The 18,038-nt window shown below is 40.2% G+C and overlaps 1 protein-coding gene and 1 long non-coding RNA gene across 10 annotated transcripts in view; one reads left to right on the top strand and one right to left on the bottom strand.

Annotated features, from left to right (window-relative positions):
* LOC102556133 (uncharacterized) overlaps window positions 1-18,038 on the top strand; it is a 194,309-nt gene that overhangs the window by 53,819 nt on the left and 122,452 nt on the right. The window lies entirely within an intron of this gene.
* Window positions 17,201-18,038, bottom strand: part of LOC102546465 (uncharacterized) — a 36,130-nt gene continuing 35,292 nt past the window's right edge. Inside the window, exon 5 of the long non-coding RNA XR_015639713.1 lies at window positions 17,201-17,957. This is a non-coding gene — a long non-coding RNA (uncharacterized LOC102546465). The remainder of the gene's footprint in view (window positions 17,958-18,038) is intronic.

An 18,038-nucleotide genomic window follows, 5' to 3' on the forward strand; every position in this document is an offset into this window, starting at 1 on the left:
ATGTTGAACATTTACTTAGGTGCTTCACAGCCATTCAGCATTCCTCAGCTGTGAATTCATTGTTTAGCTCTGAACCCCATTTTTAATAGGGTTGTTTGTCTCCCTGCAGTCTAACTTCTTGAGTTCTCTGTATATTTTGGATATAAGCCCTCTATCAGTTGTAGGATTTGTAAAGACCTTTCCCAAATCTGTTGGTTGCTGTTTTGTCCTAACAACAGTGTCTTTTGCCTTACAGAAGCTTTGTAGTTTTATGAGATCCCATTTGTCGACTCTTGATCTTAGAGCATAAGCCATTAGTGTTTTGTTCAGAAGTTTCTCCAGTGCCCATGTGTTCAAGATTATTCCCCACTTTTTCTTCTTTTAGTTTGAATGTATCTGATTTGATGTGGAGATCTTTGATCCACTTGGACTTAAGCTTTGTACAGGGTGATAAGGATGGATCGATCTGCATTCTTCTACATGATGACCTCCAGTTGAACCAGCACCATTTGCTGAAATGCTATCTTTTTTCCATTGGGTGGTTTTGGCTCGTTTGTCAAAAATCAAGTGACCATAAGTGTGTGGGTTCGTTCCTGTGTCTTCAATTCTATTCCACTGGTCTATCTGTCTGTCTCTGTGCCAATACCATGCAGTTTTTTTATCACTTTGATCTGTAATATTGCTAGAGTTCAGGACTAGTGATTCCCCTGGAAGTCCTTTAGCTATCCTGGGTTTTTTCTTATTACAGATGAATTTGAAAGTTGTTCTGTCTAACTCTATGAAGAATTGGATTGGGATTTTGATGGGATTGCATTGAATCTGTAGATAGCTTTTGGTAAAATGGCCATTTTTACTATACTAATTCATGAGCATGGGAGATCTTTCCATCTTCTGAGATCTCCTTCAATTTCTTTCTTCACAGGCTTGAAGTTCTTATCATATATATCTTTCACTTGCTTGGTTGTAGTCACACTGAGGTATTTTATATTATTTGGGACTTTTATTAAGGGTGGCATTTACCCTTATTGCTTTCTCGGTTTGTTTCTCTTTTGTGTAGAGGAAGGCTACTGATTTATTTGAGTTAATTTTATACCAAGCCACTTTGCTAAACGTGTTTATCAGGTTTAGTAGTTCTCTGGGGGAACTTTTGGGATCACTTAAATATACTATCATAACACCTGCTAATAATGATATTTTGATTTCTTCCTTTCCAAACTGTATCCCTTTGAACTCTTTTTGTTGTATGATTTCTTTGGCTAGGACTTCGAGAACTATATTGAATAAGTAGGGAGAGAGTGGGCAGCCTTGTCTAGTCCCTGATTTTAGTGGAATTACTTCAAGTTTCTCTCCATTTAGTTAATGTTAGCTACTGGTTTGCTGTATACGGGTTTTACGAGGTTTAGGTATGGCCCTTGAATTCCTATTCTTTCCAGGACTCTTTTCATGAAGGGGTTTTGAATTTTGTGAAATGCTTTCTCAGGATCTAATGAAATGATCATGTGATTTTTATCTTTCAGTTTGTTCATATAGTGGATAGGGTTGTTATTTTTTCATATATTAAGCCATCCCTTCATCCCTGGAATGAAGCCTGTTTGATCATGATGGATGATTGTTTTGATGTGCTCTTGGATTTGGTTTGGAATAATTTTATTGAGTATTTTTATGTCAATATTCATAAGGGAAATTGGTCTGAAGTTCTTTTTCTTTGTTGGGTCTTTGTGTGGTTTAGGTATAAGAGTAACTGTGGCTTCATAAAAGGAATTCTGTAACATTCCATCGGTTTCAATTTTGTGGAATGGTTTGGATAGTATTGGTATGAGGTCTGATAGAATTCTGCAATGAACCCATATTTACAGGGGCTCTTTTTGGTTGGGAGACCTTTAATGACTGCTTGTATTTCTTTAGGAGTTATGCGTTTGTTTAAATAGTTTATCTGTTCCTGATTTAACTTCAGGAACCTGGTATCTGTCTAGGAAATTGTCAATTTCCTGCAGATTTTCAAGTTTTGTTGAATATAGATTTTTGTAGTAGGATCTGATGTTTTTTGAATTTCCTCTCATTCTGTTGTTATGTCTCCCTTTTTATTTTTGATTTTGTTAATTTGGACACACTGTCTGTGTCTTCTGGTTAGTCTGGCTAAGGGTTTATCTATCTTGTTGATTTTCTCAAAGAACCAGCTTTTGGTTCTGTTGATTCTTTGTATGGTCCTTTTTGTTTCTACTTGGTTGATTTGAGCTCTGAGTTTGATTCTTTCCTGCCTTCTACTCCTCCTGTGTGTATTTGATTCTTTTTATTCTAGACCATTTAGGTGTGCTGTCAAGCTGCTGATATATGGTCTCTCCTGTTTCTTTCTGCAGGCACTCAGGGCTATGAGTTTTCCTCTTAGCACAGCTTTCATTGTGCTAAGTTTGGGTATGTTGTACCTTCATATTCATTAAATTCTAAGAAGTCTTTAATTTCTTTCTTTATTTCTTCCTTGACCAGGTTATCATTGAGTAGAGCATTGTTCAACTTCCATGTATATGTGGGCATTCTTTCCTTATTGTTATTGAAGACCAGCTTGTGGTCCCTCTTATTCTGTAGGAAGTGAAACAGAGGCTTATGTTATTCAGTAATTTGCCTAAGCTCTATAGCCTGTGGAAAAGCAGAAAATGAATCTCAGTACTTTGTTTGTCTGACTTTCCTGCTCATTTTGAGACTCTGCACTGAGTCTAGGTAAAAGTGCATCAATACCTAATCCCAACAGAAACCAAATGCCAATCACTCACACAACTAGATGGCAATTCAAATTAATGTTTTATATAACAAAATTCTTCATATCGTAACACTGTGTCCACAAATAAAAACAATTGTAAATTATAAATGAAAAAATTTCCAGAATCCCTTTGAAATACATTTATAAGCCTTTGCTCTCAAACAATTCAACAAGCCAGGGAAATCCTTCACAACTTAGTCTTTATAGGAAACATGAGAAAAAAAGGTCATCTAATTGGAAGTGAATAAACATTTTCTTTAAATACAAATATTTTTGAAAATAAAACAGAATTTACTTACAGAGAAGTTTCTGCTTAGGTGCAGAGACCATAAGTCTTCCATCCACAGCTAACTGAATGCTCATTCCAGATGGGGGTGGGCTACTTACCTAGATGCATAGCAATCCTACAGGTTAGTCTTTATGCTGTTTCTAAAATCTTAGTCATTTTTTATTCTTTATAAGATAAATTGTGAGCTGCTCTAAAAGTATATGAGCAGAGCACACAATTTGCAGCATCTTACTTTCACTTACAACACTGACTTGTACTTCCACAATGAGCTCTTTCCCTGTTCTGCTCAGTTGAGCTGAAATTGTTCCCATGGCATGTATAGAATGATTCCTTAACAGACTTATTTAGAGCCATCACCACAACAGATGAGTGATGAGGAAAGTCAGTTGCAGAATCCCTGGTTGGAGGTGCAGTGCAGTCTCAGCTAGTCAGTAATTGAATGTGGGTCCTAACCTCCCTCACTTCAACATCTTCATCTTTGACGTTGAAATAATAAACAAAACTATTATCTATAATGTGATTTAAATGAGACAATGTAAGAAAACATTAATAAATATCAGCATCTTTCATATTAATGGAGAACCCTCTTTATAAGTCTTTAGTCTCATTTCCCGAGGTACCAGTTAACAGCTTTGTAGATGAGTGTTTAAGTATCTACCATAAAATAATAGATCTATAATCCTAGATGGAGTTACTTTTCCCTGTGTCTCTGCTCCATACACTCTTTCCTTTCCTATCTTCTTTTCACTCTACCCCATGTTTCTTCTCTCTTCTTTCTTCTATGCTTGGAGACAAGGAAAGGAGAGGGAGAGTTTTAGAAGCTGACCAATGGAAGATAGTATTCATTTTCATCTCTACCAGATTACTAATACCGTTGAGCTGTGGAATTCAGCTGATATGCTAAGTGATTCAGTCAAGGAAGACATAAATATCTGTAGTGTACCAGAAACTTGGAATTCCTTCCAATTGTTTTGCATACATCCACTTGTAGAGAAATTTTAGGATGTGTGAAAACAATTAGATTTCCTTATGAATATTACTTGCAAGGTGACACTTAAATAAGGAAATCTCTTCACATAGTTTAATAAATGTTGCCTTCTCAGGGCAGATGATAGTTCCTAGGAGCCCTCAACTCTGTTAATATTGTTTCCTTAATGCAACTGGATGGTTTTCACAATATCCCGTATTGCTCCCACATTCCTTCATACTTATCTTTTCACTCAAGAAATGGACAATAGATGGAGGAATGTTAAATTTTGTGAAGTAGCTTTGAAGACTTTGAGCACTCTCTCTCTCTCTCTCTCTCTCTCTCTCTCTCTCTCTCTCTTTCTCTCTCTCACACACACACACACACATACCACCACCACCACCATCACCACCACAAATATACATATACACACGCCACTACACCTATACATATTCATCACACACACACACACACACACACGCACACACACACACTCCACCAACCATCTCCATCACACAGACACATACACACATCACACCCTACTCCCATTCCCCCACAAACCTACACACACACAAAATAACACAAATATACATACAACATACCACACATACATTTGCACCGCACACACACACAAGACACATATCATCCTCCCATCCCTGGACACAAATCATGCTGTAGACACACACACACACACACACACACACACACACACACACACACACACACCATTAGTTTTCTAACTTACTACAAAACTTTAATGAGAGACAAAGGGAGAGCATTTTTTTTAAAACTCCCAATTTTCAAGTGACTCAACTTTGGCCATGTGCAAGAAGAGCAGGTCCCTATGCATGATTATGAGCATGTAAGTAGAAGCTGAGGACTTTGTAAGGTGATTTTCCACCTCTTTCCCTTTTCTTTATTTCTTTTATCGAAACAGGATCTCGTACTGAACCTGGAAATAACCAATGTGATGAGACTAGCTGACCTTCCTTCTGCTAGGCCCTATTGTTTCATCTGATATTTTTCCTTTTTTTTTCTTTTTTTTCTTGGATATTTTTATTTACATTTCAAACATTATTCCGTTTCCTGGCTTTCTGTCCATAAATTCCCTACCCCATTCCCCTTCCCCTAATTTTATAAGGGTGTCCCTCCTCCCCAACCAACTCTCCTTCATACCTCCCCACGCTGACATTCCCCTACACTTGGGGGGAGGGTGTCCAGTCTTGGCAGGACCCAGGACTTATCTTCTAGTTGGTGTCCAACAGGTCCATTCTCTGCTACATATGCAGCTAGAGCCAGGGCTCTCTTCATGTGCACTGTTTGGGTAGTGGTTTAGTCCCTGGGAGCTCTCGTTGATTGGTATGGTTGTTCTTATAGAGTTCCAAGAATTTTCACCAATTTCTATCCTTTCTCTAACTCTTCCAATGGGTATCTCATTCTCAGTTTAATGGTTTACTGCTAACATCCACCTCTGTAATAGTCACGCTCTGGCTGAGCCTGTGAAGAGACAGCTATATCAGGCTCCTGTCAGCATACACTTTTTAGCTTCATCAGTATTGTCTAGGTTTGGTGGCTCAAAAAATATATATATTATATATGCTGGATACCCAGGTTGGGCAGGCTCTGAATGGCCATTTTTAAGGCGCTGCTCCAAACGTTGTCTCAATATATCCTCCTATGAATATTATTGTTCCTGCATTTAAGAAGGAATGACAAATTGATACTTTTGTTGTCCTTCTTCTTGAGCTTCATGTGGTTTGTATGTGTTGAGGCCTGTTTTGTGTGTGATTATATTGTCAATTTTGGAGAAGGCACCATGAGGTACTGAGAAGAAGGTACATCATTTTGTTATAGGGTGGAATATTCCATAAATATCTGTTAAGTCCATTTGGGTTAAAACTTCTGTTAGTTTCTCTATGTCTTTGTTTAGTTTCTCTTTCCATGATCTGTCCATTGGTGAGTGTGGGATGTTGAAATCTCCTACTACTATTGTGTGAGGTATAATGTGTTATTTGAGCCTTAGTAACGTTTCTTTTATGAATGTAGGTGCCCTTGCATTTGGAGCATAGATATTCAGGATTGAGAGTTTATGTTAGTGGATTTTTTTCCTTGATGAATATGAAGTGTCCTTCCTTAACTTTTTTGATAACTTTTAGTTTAAAGTTGATTTTGTTCAATATTAGAATGACTAGTCTAGCTTATTTCTTGGGATTAATTTCTTGGAATGTTGTTTTCTAGCCTTTTACTCTGAGATAGTGTCTGTCTTTGTCCCTGAGGTGTGTTTCCTGTAATTAGCGAAGTACTGTGTCTTCTTTAGGTATCCAGTTTGTAAGTCTATGTCTTTTTATTGGGAAATTGAGTCCATTGATATTAAGAGACATTAAGGAATAGTGATTGCTGTTTCCTGTTATTTTTGTAGTTATAGGTGGAATTATGTTTGGGTGGTTCTCTTCTTTTGCGTTTCTTGCAAGGACATTGCTTTCTTGCTTTTTCTGGGGTGTAGTTTACCTCCTTGTGTTGGAGCTTTCCATCTATTATCGTTTGTAGCACCGGATTTGTGGAAAATGTTGTGTAAATTTTGTTTTGTCATGGAATATCTTGGTTTCTCCATTTATGTTAATTGAGAGTTTTGCTGGATATATTAGCCTGGGCTGGCATTTGTGTTCTCTTAGTGTTTAATGTTAGAATCCAAAGTCATGTACCCATGCTTGCACAGTAAGTAATTTAACAATAGAAAATCTCACCAGCCTTAAAGTTTTTCAATAAAAAACAAAAAACAAGTTAAAGTTTTTCTAATATCTTTGGTTAAGTAAAAAAGACATAGTTCTATAGAAGTAATGTCTACTCTCTTATACTTGTAGCTGAAGATCAGATCTGTGCTGAATTTGATCAGACCTATTTTCTTTAACAAGAAAATAACACTATGAACTACACCCAAACTCCCCAAAAAGCTTTCTGAGACACACAATTATCTTAAACAAAATACAGAATTTTATGACAGCTTAAGAATATGACTGATTGTACTAGAATATAAGTCACAATTTTTCACCAAGGAAAGATGTAAGAAGAAAGAGATTCTTAAACTCAACAGAACATTTACAAGAACACAGCACTGGGAAGAACAGGCTGAATACTGATGAATGTGGATTTATTCCTCCAGTCACCATGGTTTGGGTAAATCTTTTAGAAACAAATATAAATCCCTTGGAGACTCTTCTGTTCCTTTGTGATTCCATCTCTTAAAACAACTCTCTAAAAGTTTTTTTTTCCTTTTTTTCTATGTGAACAAAATTGAGTACAATGATACAATGTATTTTGTATATAAAGTTAACAAACGTAGTATTCTAGACTCATTTTTTTAAACAAAACCATCTGGTGATAGAAATGAATCAGTATTATTTGAAGTATTTGACTGTTTGCAACTATTTAGTCTGTCAGACTCATGCATGTGGTAGATTACAGAGGTCAAAGATCAACAAAAAGCTCTTCTGACTCCTGAAGTAATGAAGTAATGATGAATCATATACATACATATATATATATATATATATATATATATATATATATATATATATATATATATGTTCCATTTCACCAGGGGGGATCAGATTTTATGTTCAAGCCATCCATTGTTCTTTGTGTCTAATGTGTCTGTATATTATTGCTCCAAACTAAATAGCTTCATCTTCATCTCTACATTAAATTAGCTGTTCTAAGTGAGAGGAAACTCACTTAGAAATTACTGTTCTGCTGTACTTTATTAACCAACAATGTTGTCATAATGTTCATCAACTGATGATTTAGAAGACTGCATTCAACCAGAGCTATGGTAATGAATTTTTGAAATATTTTGAGGAAAAAGTTCAAATAAAAACAATACAGACAGGCAGGGATTTGCAGACAAAAAGCAGGGTGACTCTAAACTCAAACAATGGAACATTGTTAAGAAGGAAAAAGAGGGTGTTTAGTGAAATCTAAGTTAAGACAACATGGCAGGATTTTTGCTGTAGGTAGGTTAGGATGACAAAACATCATGTGTGGGCATTAGGAAACTGATCTTATCGAATCTGAGATGTAATGTTCATAACCAACTCAGCAAGATACTTGCTGAAAAGATACTGACTGATCCTACAAAGAACAAATTCCAACAACAGCATCAAACCAGGAACAGGGCTCATGAGAGTAAGATTCAGAATTTGATCAAGAAAAGACTTTTTGTACATTTCTTCATTCCACTAAAACAAAAACAATTTATCGCTTACTGTGATCAGAGTGTGGTTGTCCTTCATTTTGATGACTGGAAAGTTTACAGGTCAGAGTGGAAGTACTGACATCATTTCAGCCAAACCAGGTAGATTATTGGGGGAACCTTTTGTTGTATCCTGTAGTGACTACACTGTGAGACTTCTTTCCAGGAATGACCTCGTGTAACAGCCTCAGAGTGGTTCATTCATGATGTTGGATAGACTCTGATTTATCCAGAGACCATCTATATGTGTAGATGAGGCTTGATGTATTTATCCTTCACTTCATATTAAAGTTTACCAGTTGCATTTGTTAAAAAAGATTCTCTTAACTTGCTTTTATTCACATTTTTCAAAAGATCTAAGGGAGAGAGTATGTTTTAACATTTTATGTCAGTGGTGCATAATTCTATTTGTAGTTTAGGTGTATTTGAGAGATTCTGGTGATTTTTCAAAACTGTTTTTATCCAGGAACCCTATACAGACATTGCTCATGGCTGTATAGCGTGATTTTTCTTCTGTGTCTTCAAAGAGTACCCCTGTTTCTGCACAAATCACAGAAATGTAAAATGACAGCTAAATGGTCCAAGTAATGTTACTTGGGTGGAAGGAAGGTGGTCTATGGATAGTTGTACCTCCACTGCCTGTTGTTCCAACAGTGTTCAGGGACAACAACTCTGCATCATTCTGTGTACATCTGTACATCATACAGTGTAAATATGTCTTCTCTTCTGCTACTTTAGAATGAGGACACAAGCTTTTAACCAATTTACTACTTTACAGAGCTAGAGGAAACCAGACACTCTAAAGATTTAGAACTGGAAGGCTGACACGGACCTGGAAGATGCAGGTGAATGTGAAGAGAGGGGAGCAGAGCGTAAGGTGTCCCTTTTGAATCTATGTGGACACATACTACTTTTATTCCAAGAATAAAAAGCTTCATGCCATCTAATAAATATTTTAACAGTGTTTAGAATTAAAAGCCTAGTTTAAACATCATTATACTTCTACTTAGTGATCATTCATAGAGTCATTAAACATAGCATTATGGCCCATATTACACTGGTGAAAGAAAAATGTTTAAACAGCTCTAAGAGTCAATGCCCCTGGCCTGTAGTAGTTGGAATCCCTGATCTCGCTCATGTCCTCTTTACATTTCCCAATAACAGTGTACACGAGACTCATTTCTTCCTACTCTTGACACTTGACACCGTTTTTTAATTTTGTTTTGGTTTCTGTTAATAGCAATATTTCTAGATGAAGATGATGCCTCCATGTGGTCTGTATCCCTTCAGTGATTGATGAATGTGATGGTCGTAATGCCTCCAAATTTGCATTCCCTGAGTCACTGATTATGGAGAATCACTGGTGATACCACTATGTTTGCATTCCCCTAATCATTGATAAATATATGCAAAATATTATAGATATGTTTGGCATCTTTGCAGTGCAAATTGTTGTGATGGAATCTTGGTTTACATCCAGACAGAACAGATCAGTCCAATGCTGTTCCACATAGAAGAGACTTGTGGGGAGAAAGAGGAAGTAAAAGAAGAAGGAGAGAAGGACAGGAAGGGTCTATCTTTTATTTAAACTGTGATGTAAACACTCACAGGTAAATGTGGGAAGTAAACCAAATGGATACTGGGAATGTATGGCCATTGTCATGGCAACAGATGCACGGGTCCCTGTCTCCTGTTGGTGACATCACCACTGGGTTTGGAGGCAAAAGAGGTTCCTAATACCAATATAGCTCCCTTTTTTCATATCATAAGACAAAAAAAGGCGGAAGGGGAAAGCCAATGGAGAAAGGGGAATAGGGGCATCATGTCTTTTTAGACTGCTTTCTGCTGTCTTCTGGTGTTGCAATTTTGGGGTGTAGCTGACTTTCACCATTGGGTTCCACTGGGTAAGCATTCACATCAGGCTCCTCTGTGGACAATTGTTGGCAATCCTGTCAGAGGAACTAATTAATAGTTTAGTTAGAATTTTTTTTGTATTGGTCATTGAAGGAATGTGGAAACAAGATTAATGAGGCAGGGGGAGTGAATAGTAATGTAGGAAGATGACTAGAAAAGGTGTTATGAAAGGGTGTATCACTTCCATAAAGGGCTTTTGAAAATCCAGGAATTGGAGGCCTCATGTTCCTTGAAACTCTGCATGTTTGATGGTTGCTGATGGAATTGGTTGAAATAGAAACAGCATCCTTGGACCACCTTCTTTAGCCATCAGGACACCAGGACATCAGGACATCAGGACATCAGGACATCTAGGCCCCATCAATTCTGAAGGACCACAGCTGACAAGGAATCGATCTGTTTCTGGATTGTAAGCATGATTTCAGACATTTTTTGAAAACTAGTGTCAAGCTCGGAAGTGAACTTATTATATTGGGTCATGCAGTAGTCAGCCCTGCCGTTGTGGTAACAGCAACTATGGCTCTTCCCACAGTGACCAAAATGGCACAATCTGAACTGCCTCCCCTCTTATGTTAGGTAGCGATTATATCTACAACCAGGGTTGGCAGAGGCTCATTTCCCTGGATTGCTCCTAATTCAGGGAAAAGGAGCACCAACGTACTAACTCCTGACCAGCTGGCAGGTCGGCAGTGATATATCCAAGTGCCACAAAGAATTGACATTTTGGACTGCAGCACATTGTGGCAGAGATGAGATATCAAGGGTTGTAGTACTATCGCAGTCTAGAGATCTTTTTTTTATTGGATATATTTTTGTTTACATTTTAGATGTTATTCCCTTTCCTAGTTTCCCGGACATAAGCCCCCTAACCCATACCCCTCCCCTTCTTCTATAAGGGTGTTCCCCTCCCAAACCACCCCCCCACTCAACACACCAATGTTCCCCTACACAGGGGATCCAGCCTTGGCAGGACCAAGGGCTTCCTTTTCTATTGCTGCTCAACAAGGCCATCCTCTGCTACATATGCAGCTAAAGTCATGGGTCGGTCTTTTGGGTAGTAATTTAGTTCCTGGGACCTCCGGTGGGTTGGCATTGTTGTTCATAGAGGGTTGAAAGCACCTTCAGCTCTTTCAATCCTATCTTTAATTCCTCCAACAGGGGTCCCATTCTCAGATCAATGGTTTGCTGCTAGCATTCGCCTCCGTATTTGACATGCTCTGGCTGTGCCTCTCAGGAGACAGCAATATCAGACTCCTGTCAGCATGTACTTCTTAGCTTCATCAATCTTATCTAGTTTTTGGTGTGTGTGTGTGTGTGTGTGTGTGTATGTACATATATATATATATGTATGTATGTATGTATGTACATATTACATATGTATATATTACATATGTATGTATGTATGTATATATGTACATATATGTATGTATGTATATATTATATATACATATATATAAATGGGCTGTATACTCATGTGGGGCAGGCTCTGCATGGCCATTCCTTCAGTCTGTGCTCCAAACTTTGCTTCCATATTCCCTCCTATGAATATTTTCATTCTCCATTGTAAGAAGGAGTGAAGCATCTGCACTTTGGTCATCCCTCTTCTTGAGTTTCATGTAGTCTGTGGATTGTATCTTGGATAATTCAATCTTTTGGGCTAACACACCACTTATTAGTGAATGCATACCATGTGTATTTTTCTGTGATGCATTAACTCACTCAGGATAATATTTTCTAGTTCAATCCATATTTCTATGAATTTCATGAAGTCACTGTTTTTGATAGCTGAGCAGTACACAATTGTGTAGATGTACCACATTTTCTGTATCCATTCCATTGAAGGGCATCTGGGTTCTTTTCTGCTTCTGGCTTCTATAAATAGAGATGCTCTGAACATGGGGGAGCACGAGTCCTTGTTGTATGTTGAAGCATTTTTGGGTATATGTATAGGAGTGGTATAGCTTGGTCCTCGGGTAGTGCAATGTCCAATTTTCTGAGAAACATCCAAACTGATTTCCAGAGCAGTTGTACCAGTTTGCAAGCCCACAAACAATGGAGGACTGTTCCTCTTTCTCCACATCCTCACCAGCATCTATTGTCACCTGAGTTTTTGATCTCAGCCATTCTCACTGGTGTGAGGTGAAATCTCAGGTTTGTTTTGATTTGCATTTCCATATGAGAAAGTGAAGGTGGCAAAGTAGATAACCTGGGAGGGGAGCATTTGAGTGAAAGACCAGGAGTTAGGACTAGACAGCCATACATGAGGTCAAAGCACGAGATGAGAAGAGGTCACTTGGAAAGGTCTTGTAGTCTGAAAAGAGCCAGAGGTAGGAGTTTTACCCTATCAAGGTAAGCACTGTGGTAACAATAGTGGATTTTAAAGAGCAGTTGGTTTTTTTCTACCGTACCTGAAGATTGAGGGCAGTGGGGAATATGAAAATGCTAGAGTATGTCTAGGACCTTAGGTAGAATTTGTGAGATTTGGGAAGTAAATTCAGGACCATTGTATGACTGAAAGGAACTGGAACACCAAAGCTGGGAATGATCTCTTGGAGGAAGAGATCAGAGACTGACTGAGCCCTTTAGTTAGTTGTGGGAAATGCCTCCACCCTCCCCGATTTGTCTACCAAGACCAGGAGGTATTTGGCACATTTGACAGTGGACATGTGGGTAAAGTCAACTTGCCAGGCAGTTCCAGGGAGGGAACCTCTAGCCCAATGGGTAGGAAAAGGGGTGTTGCGGTATATTGATTTGGAGTCTAACATCTGATGAATTTTTCAAGAAACAGTGACTGATTTTAAGGAACTTTAGTCCTCAGAAGTGGGCTGTAGGTAGATCTTAACAAAATAAGACAATGCTTGGCTATTAGGATGAAAGAATTGGTGAAGACAGGACAGAGTTTGATGAGTGTCAGGGATTGAAAGTAGGGATGTGGGTTGCAGTGTAAGAGTGTCCTGTGAATGGTGAGACTAATCTAGGGCCCTAAGGGCAGCAACACTAGCTGCTTCATCTCTTGGTTGTTTCCCTTGGAGACAATAGAGTCATCTGGTGGGATCTGCAATAGACAATCCCAATAACTCTGGGGAGATAGAAGGCCTTTAGCATGGCCATAATTTGGTTTGTATTAATTACTGATCCTCATTTATGTGTAAGTATTCTGTGCTCCTTCCAGATAGTAGTCTGGGCCAAGAGGATATGGAAAGCATATTTAGAATCTGTGTAGATGTTGAGAGTTTGTCCCCATGCTAATTGAAAGGCACAGGTAAAGGCTATTAGTTCAGTCTGTTGATTGACAGTATGAGCAAGAAGGACCTGTGACTTCAACCACCTCTGTGTCTGATACTATGGTATAGCCAGACCTCTGGCCCCTTCATGTGGAAAGGAGTTTCCATCTGTATACCAGGTATAGATGGACTGAGGCAATGTGCCCTCCTCTATGTTTGAAGGATGTGATAATAGCTCTTCTAAAGTTTCAGTGCAAGAGTGAGCTAGGGAGTGGTAGTATTTGGTTGAGGAAGAAGACTGGGAATATGAAGAAGCAGACATGATTGGAAGGTGAGTGTGGTTTCTTCTATTAGTGCTACCTGAAATGAAAGAACCCTGGAGGGAGGTAGAATCTGTAAGCCTTTGTAAGATAGGAGCTATGACAGGTTATGAGAAGAGAAGATAGTTATAGGTGACCCAAAGATTATTTTTTTTACTCTCAAATAAGGACTTCAGTGGCTCCAAAAGTATGAATACAAGATTCCAATACACAGATGGTTAGATTTAGATTTCTTGACAGGTATGCTCCAGGTGCAAAGGAGGGTCATAGTTGGTGACCTATTTGTCTAAAGGCAAATCTCTCTCTCTCTCTCTCTCTCTCTCTCTCTCTCTCTCTCTCTCTCTCTCTTCAGTTACATAGAGGGGAAAAGGATGAGTAGATCAAGGAGAAGGCTGGAGGCCTTTAGGAGAGCCTATTGGAAAGGTCTTGGAAACAGGTTTGAGATGAAGTTCCTGGGTCTGGGTTGGACCTAATGCTGCTTCGTGTAATGGGTGAAAAAGGAAGGGAAAGGAAGGAACCTATGAAAATAAAAAGCTAGCTATTTCTAGGAATGATAAAATATCTTCCTTTGTAGAAGGAACAGTTAGAGACAGAATTAGGTACTTTCTATCTAATGTTGGGTTGGGGTAATTGTTAGTCAAAAATAGCTGATCTGAGGAATAGGCAGTTGGACTTCAGAAGGTGAGACCCTGTAGCTTCAAGTGGAAAGGAATTTCAGAAGAGCAGAGGTGTCAGCTTGTCTAATTTTTAGAGGGGTGACTACAGAGAAGAATGTTATCTACATAATGCACAGTTTCAGATTTAGGGAAAGAGACAATAAATCAGAATCCAGGGCCTAGCCAAATAGTTGTGGGTTTTTCCTGGAATCCCTGAGTAGAACAATCCAGGTAAGTTTGGTAGAGAAATGGGTATCAGAATCTGTCCAGGTAAAGGCAAAGATGTTCTGTGACTGGGTGTCTATAGAGATAGAAAAAAATGTGTCTTTGAGATCTAGGACTGAGAAATGGAAGTCCGCAAGGGCCTAGTGGAAAGAAGTGTATAAGGGTTAACCACAAGAGGATGGAAGGGACCATTGCAGAATTCATGTGCCTGTGGTTTTGAACCAGGCAATAGTTTCATTTAAGCTTCTTAATTTCTACTACAGGGGTGTTGAAGGGGAAGAAGTAGGGCAAAAGAGTTTTTTTAAGAGGTGAGAGAAGATAGGCTTAATTTCCCTGAGGCTCTGCAAAGAGAGGGGGTATTGAGCTTGGGTTATATACTTGGTAGAGTCCAGTAATTGGATGATAACAGGAGAATGATGTTTAGCAACAGAGGGGTTCTGCACATCCTGAGAAGCTAGTAAAGGAAACATGTTAGTGTTAGTAGGTTGACTGGCTAGAAGAAGGAGGAGAGGGGCTGCTGGTCAGCTTGGTTCTAGGTGAATGGGGGGAGCAAAGAAAATAGGGGCTCCCAACTTAGCTAGAAGATCCCTTCCAAATAATGGAACAGAACAGGTTGGTACTACCAAAAAGGAGTGCATGAGAAATACACCCCTAAAAATGCAACTAAGTGGTTGAGTCTGTTGAGAAGTGGAAGGTTGTCCTCCTATCCCAATAATAGAAAACCTGATGTATAAGTGGGTTCCAAGAACTCTGTCATGACTAAGGAAGTGGGCCCAGTGTCCAAGAGGAAGGAGACTCACCACATACCATGTTGGCTACCTGGTTCACCATACTTGTGATGGCAGTGGTTGGGTCACGAGAGCTCGGACCCTTTCAGTCATCCATAGTCAAGCCTAGGAGATGAGCTGGAGGGTTATGGGGGAGTGACATCTTTTTCCAGTCCAACATTAGGGCAATCAAGAGCCCAATGTCCCTCCTGATGGCATCTAGGACATGGCTTCTTTGGTTTGAGAATTTTAGGGCAAGTCCTCACCCAGTGGCCTTGTTGACCACATTTGTAGCAGGAGCCTGGTGGTCTCTGAGCCTCTGAAGCAGCGGCTGGGGCTGGTTGCACAGCCTTTGCCAGCACCTGTATTTCTGTCTTTAGGCCTTCTCATCTCTCTCATGGTACACCTTGAAGGCCAGTGCCAAAACTTCTGCTGTGCAGTTAGGGGCACATTCTTCAGCTTTCTAAGTTTGACTTTTATGTCAGATATCTCTGGGGAAAGAAGTAGGTCATCAGAAGTTAAATACCTCCTATGTTTGGGTTTTGTCCTGGATGACCTCTTGGAGTTTTTCAAAACTTACTGGTTTTAATGCTGCCCTTCAGAGACCAGCCAGGAAGCAGAATATTAATAGATTTCTGACTAAAATACCACCTGTGGAATTTTAATTCCATCGAGGATCTTGGTTAGGTTCTGTCTCAGATCTGATTGGATATGTTCTATCTCTTTGACGAATTTGGTTTGCATGTGTTCGACCTTGTTCCCAAACTCGCCTGAGTTTGTCAGGATGTAAATTATTAGTAAGAATCATATGTACATCGTGGAAAGTCAAGCTATAAGATTGAGTCATGGATTGAAACTCTTTAACAAAGGCAGAGGAGTTAGAGGTATAGGAACCCAGTCTGCTCTCTATTTGAGAAAGTTCATTTAGCAAGAAAGGAACATGTACAAGGCCATCTACTCTGGTCCCTTCCCTTAAAGGAAGAAACGATGCTGGGTCATGTGTCCCTGGGGGAGAAGGACTTGGGGGTTTGGCTGTGGCCTTAGAGAGAGTGATTTGAGGGGTGAACGTAGGTGCGAATGAGGGGCGATTGGTGTGATTCACAGCTGGCATGGGAGGAGGAGAGGGGTCTGGAGAGCTCAACCAAGGAGGCTCTGAGGTAGCCTGTTGAGGAGAAACTGAGGCAGCCGTTTGGGGGTTTGGAGGCGTGGAAACAGGTCTGCAGCAGAAAGGAGGCAGTTCCTTAGCTGGATCAAGGGTCGTAGGGTCATGTGGTGGAGGTTTCATGGCTAAGAGTTGTGCTGGGAAACAAGAACAGCACAGGGTGCTGTTGGAGTGAAGATAGGTAAACCCTTGGGCACAGGGAACCTCTTTCATTTACCAGACTTCTGGGAGTATGTACGAAGATCCCTTAAAAATTTGGAGCCAGTGTGCCCTTAACTGGCCACTTAGAGCCGCTGTCTAACGGGTTCTGAGTCCAGACCTCATTGCAGAGGTGCACAATTTTGTTGTCCCCCAGTAAGGCGTTAACTTCAGAGATTTGAGCTTTTCCAGGAGACATAGCAGTGGGGAGCCTGATGTTATGAAGATTAACTCCAATTGGGGGAATTATTGAATTATTCATACTAGCATCCTGAGAATAATTTAATAACAAAATTTCAGCCAGGCTAGAGGTCCAAGTCTTCACTTAGACCCTCTAGAGCCTATATACTATGAGTCCTGGACTCACCAAAAAGTGTCTCTACGCAATTCTGAGATTTTCTGAATGACTGCAAGAGTCCTGACCGGGAGAGGTGTAAGAGGCACTTTCAAGAGACTAGTCACCCACGGTCAAAGTCTTATCTTGTATGTTAGCTAGGTGGCTGGTCATAAAGACTGTGGCTGTGAAATGATAACCCATTAACCCATTAAGGCTGGCTAGGCCCTATTTGGAAAATCGGGTTCCTCTCCACTGACTGGAAAAAAAAAACTTACCAATCTGCCAGTGTGTGAAAATTTTAGCAGTCTGGTAGCAGGAAACGTGAAACTGTATGGTTGGTGTAGGACTGTCCAACTGAGTAACCCATGTGGCAGGAGCTAGCCTATGTGGTGGGCAGCAGCTCACTTGGTAAAAATCTGTATGTCCCAAAGTGGCACCTGCAGTTCACATGGTGGAAGCCTGTGAGTTCCCCGGCGACCAGTGGTCGAGCAACAGTGGCAGTGGTAGAATTCCACGTGGTCAGTCGTTGGTGGCAGCTGTGGCGGTGTGATGCTGGGGCCTGCAACCCAGAGCAGCAGCTGCACAGGAGACAGACAGACAGTGGCACAGTGCTACAGCCAGCGGCTAGCAGTCCCTGGAGCGGTTGAGGCATGCAGCCAGTGGTGGCTGCATTATTGCAGTGTGACCACAGTGCAGAGGAGGCTGAGGATGCAGAGAGGACTGAGGCAGCAGTGGTGATGGCTGCAGTACAAATCCATGTGGCACAGCATAGCAGGCATGGTGGTGGCGGCAGGAGAGTAGCAGTCAGAACCTGGTTGCAGCAGTCTGCCGGGCAGCATTCCATGTGGCAGTGAAGTGATTTCAGTTGGTCATAATGCCCGCCACTACTGCAGCAGCAGCTGCCTTTAGGAAAGGCTTAATTGGAGGTGGGGAGGTGACAGGGACAAAAGGGGGGAAAGATAGAGAAAAAAGTAAGGGGAGAATGACAGGAAAGAT

This window comes from Rattus norvegicus, chromosome 16 (genome assembly GCF_021556685.1).
Source record: "Rattus norvegicus strain SHRSP/BbbUtx chromosome 16, alternate assembly SHRSP_T2T, whole genome shotgun sequence".
In the NCBI taxonomy this organism is placed as follows: domain Eukaryota; kingdom Metazoa; phylum Chordata; class Mammalia; order Rodentia; family Muridae; genus Rattus; species Rattus norvegicus.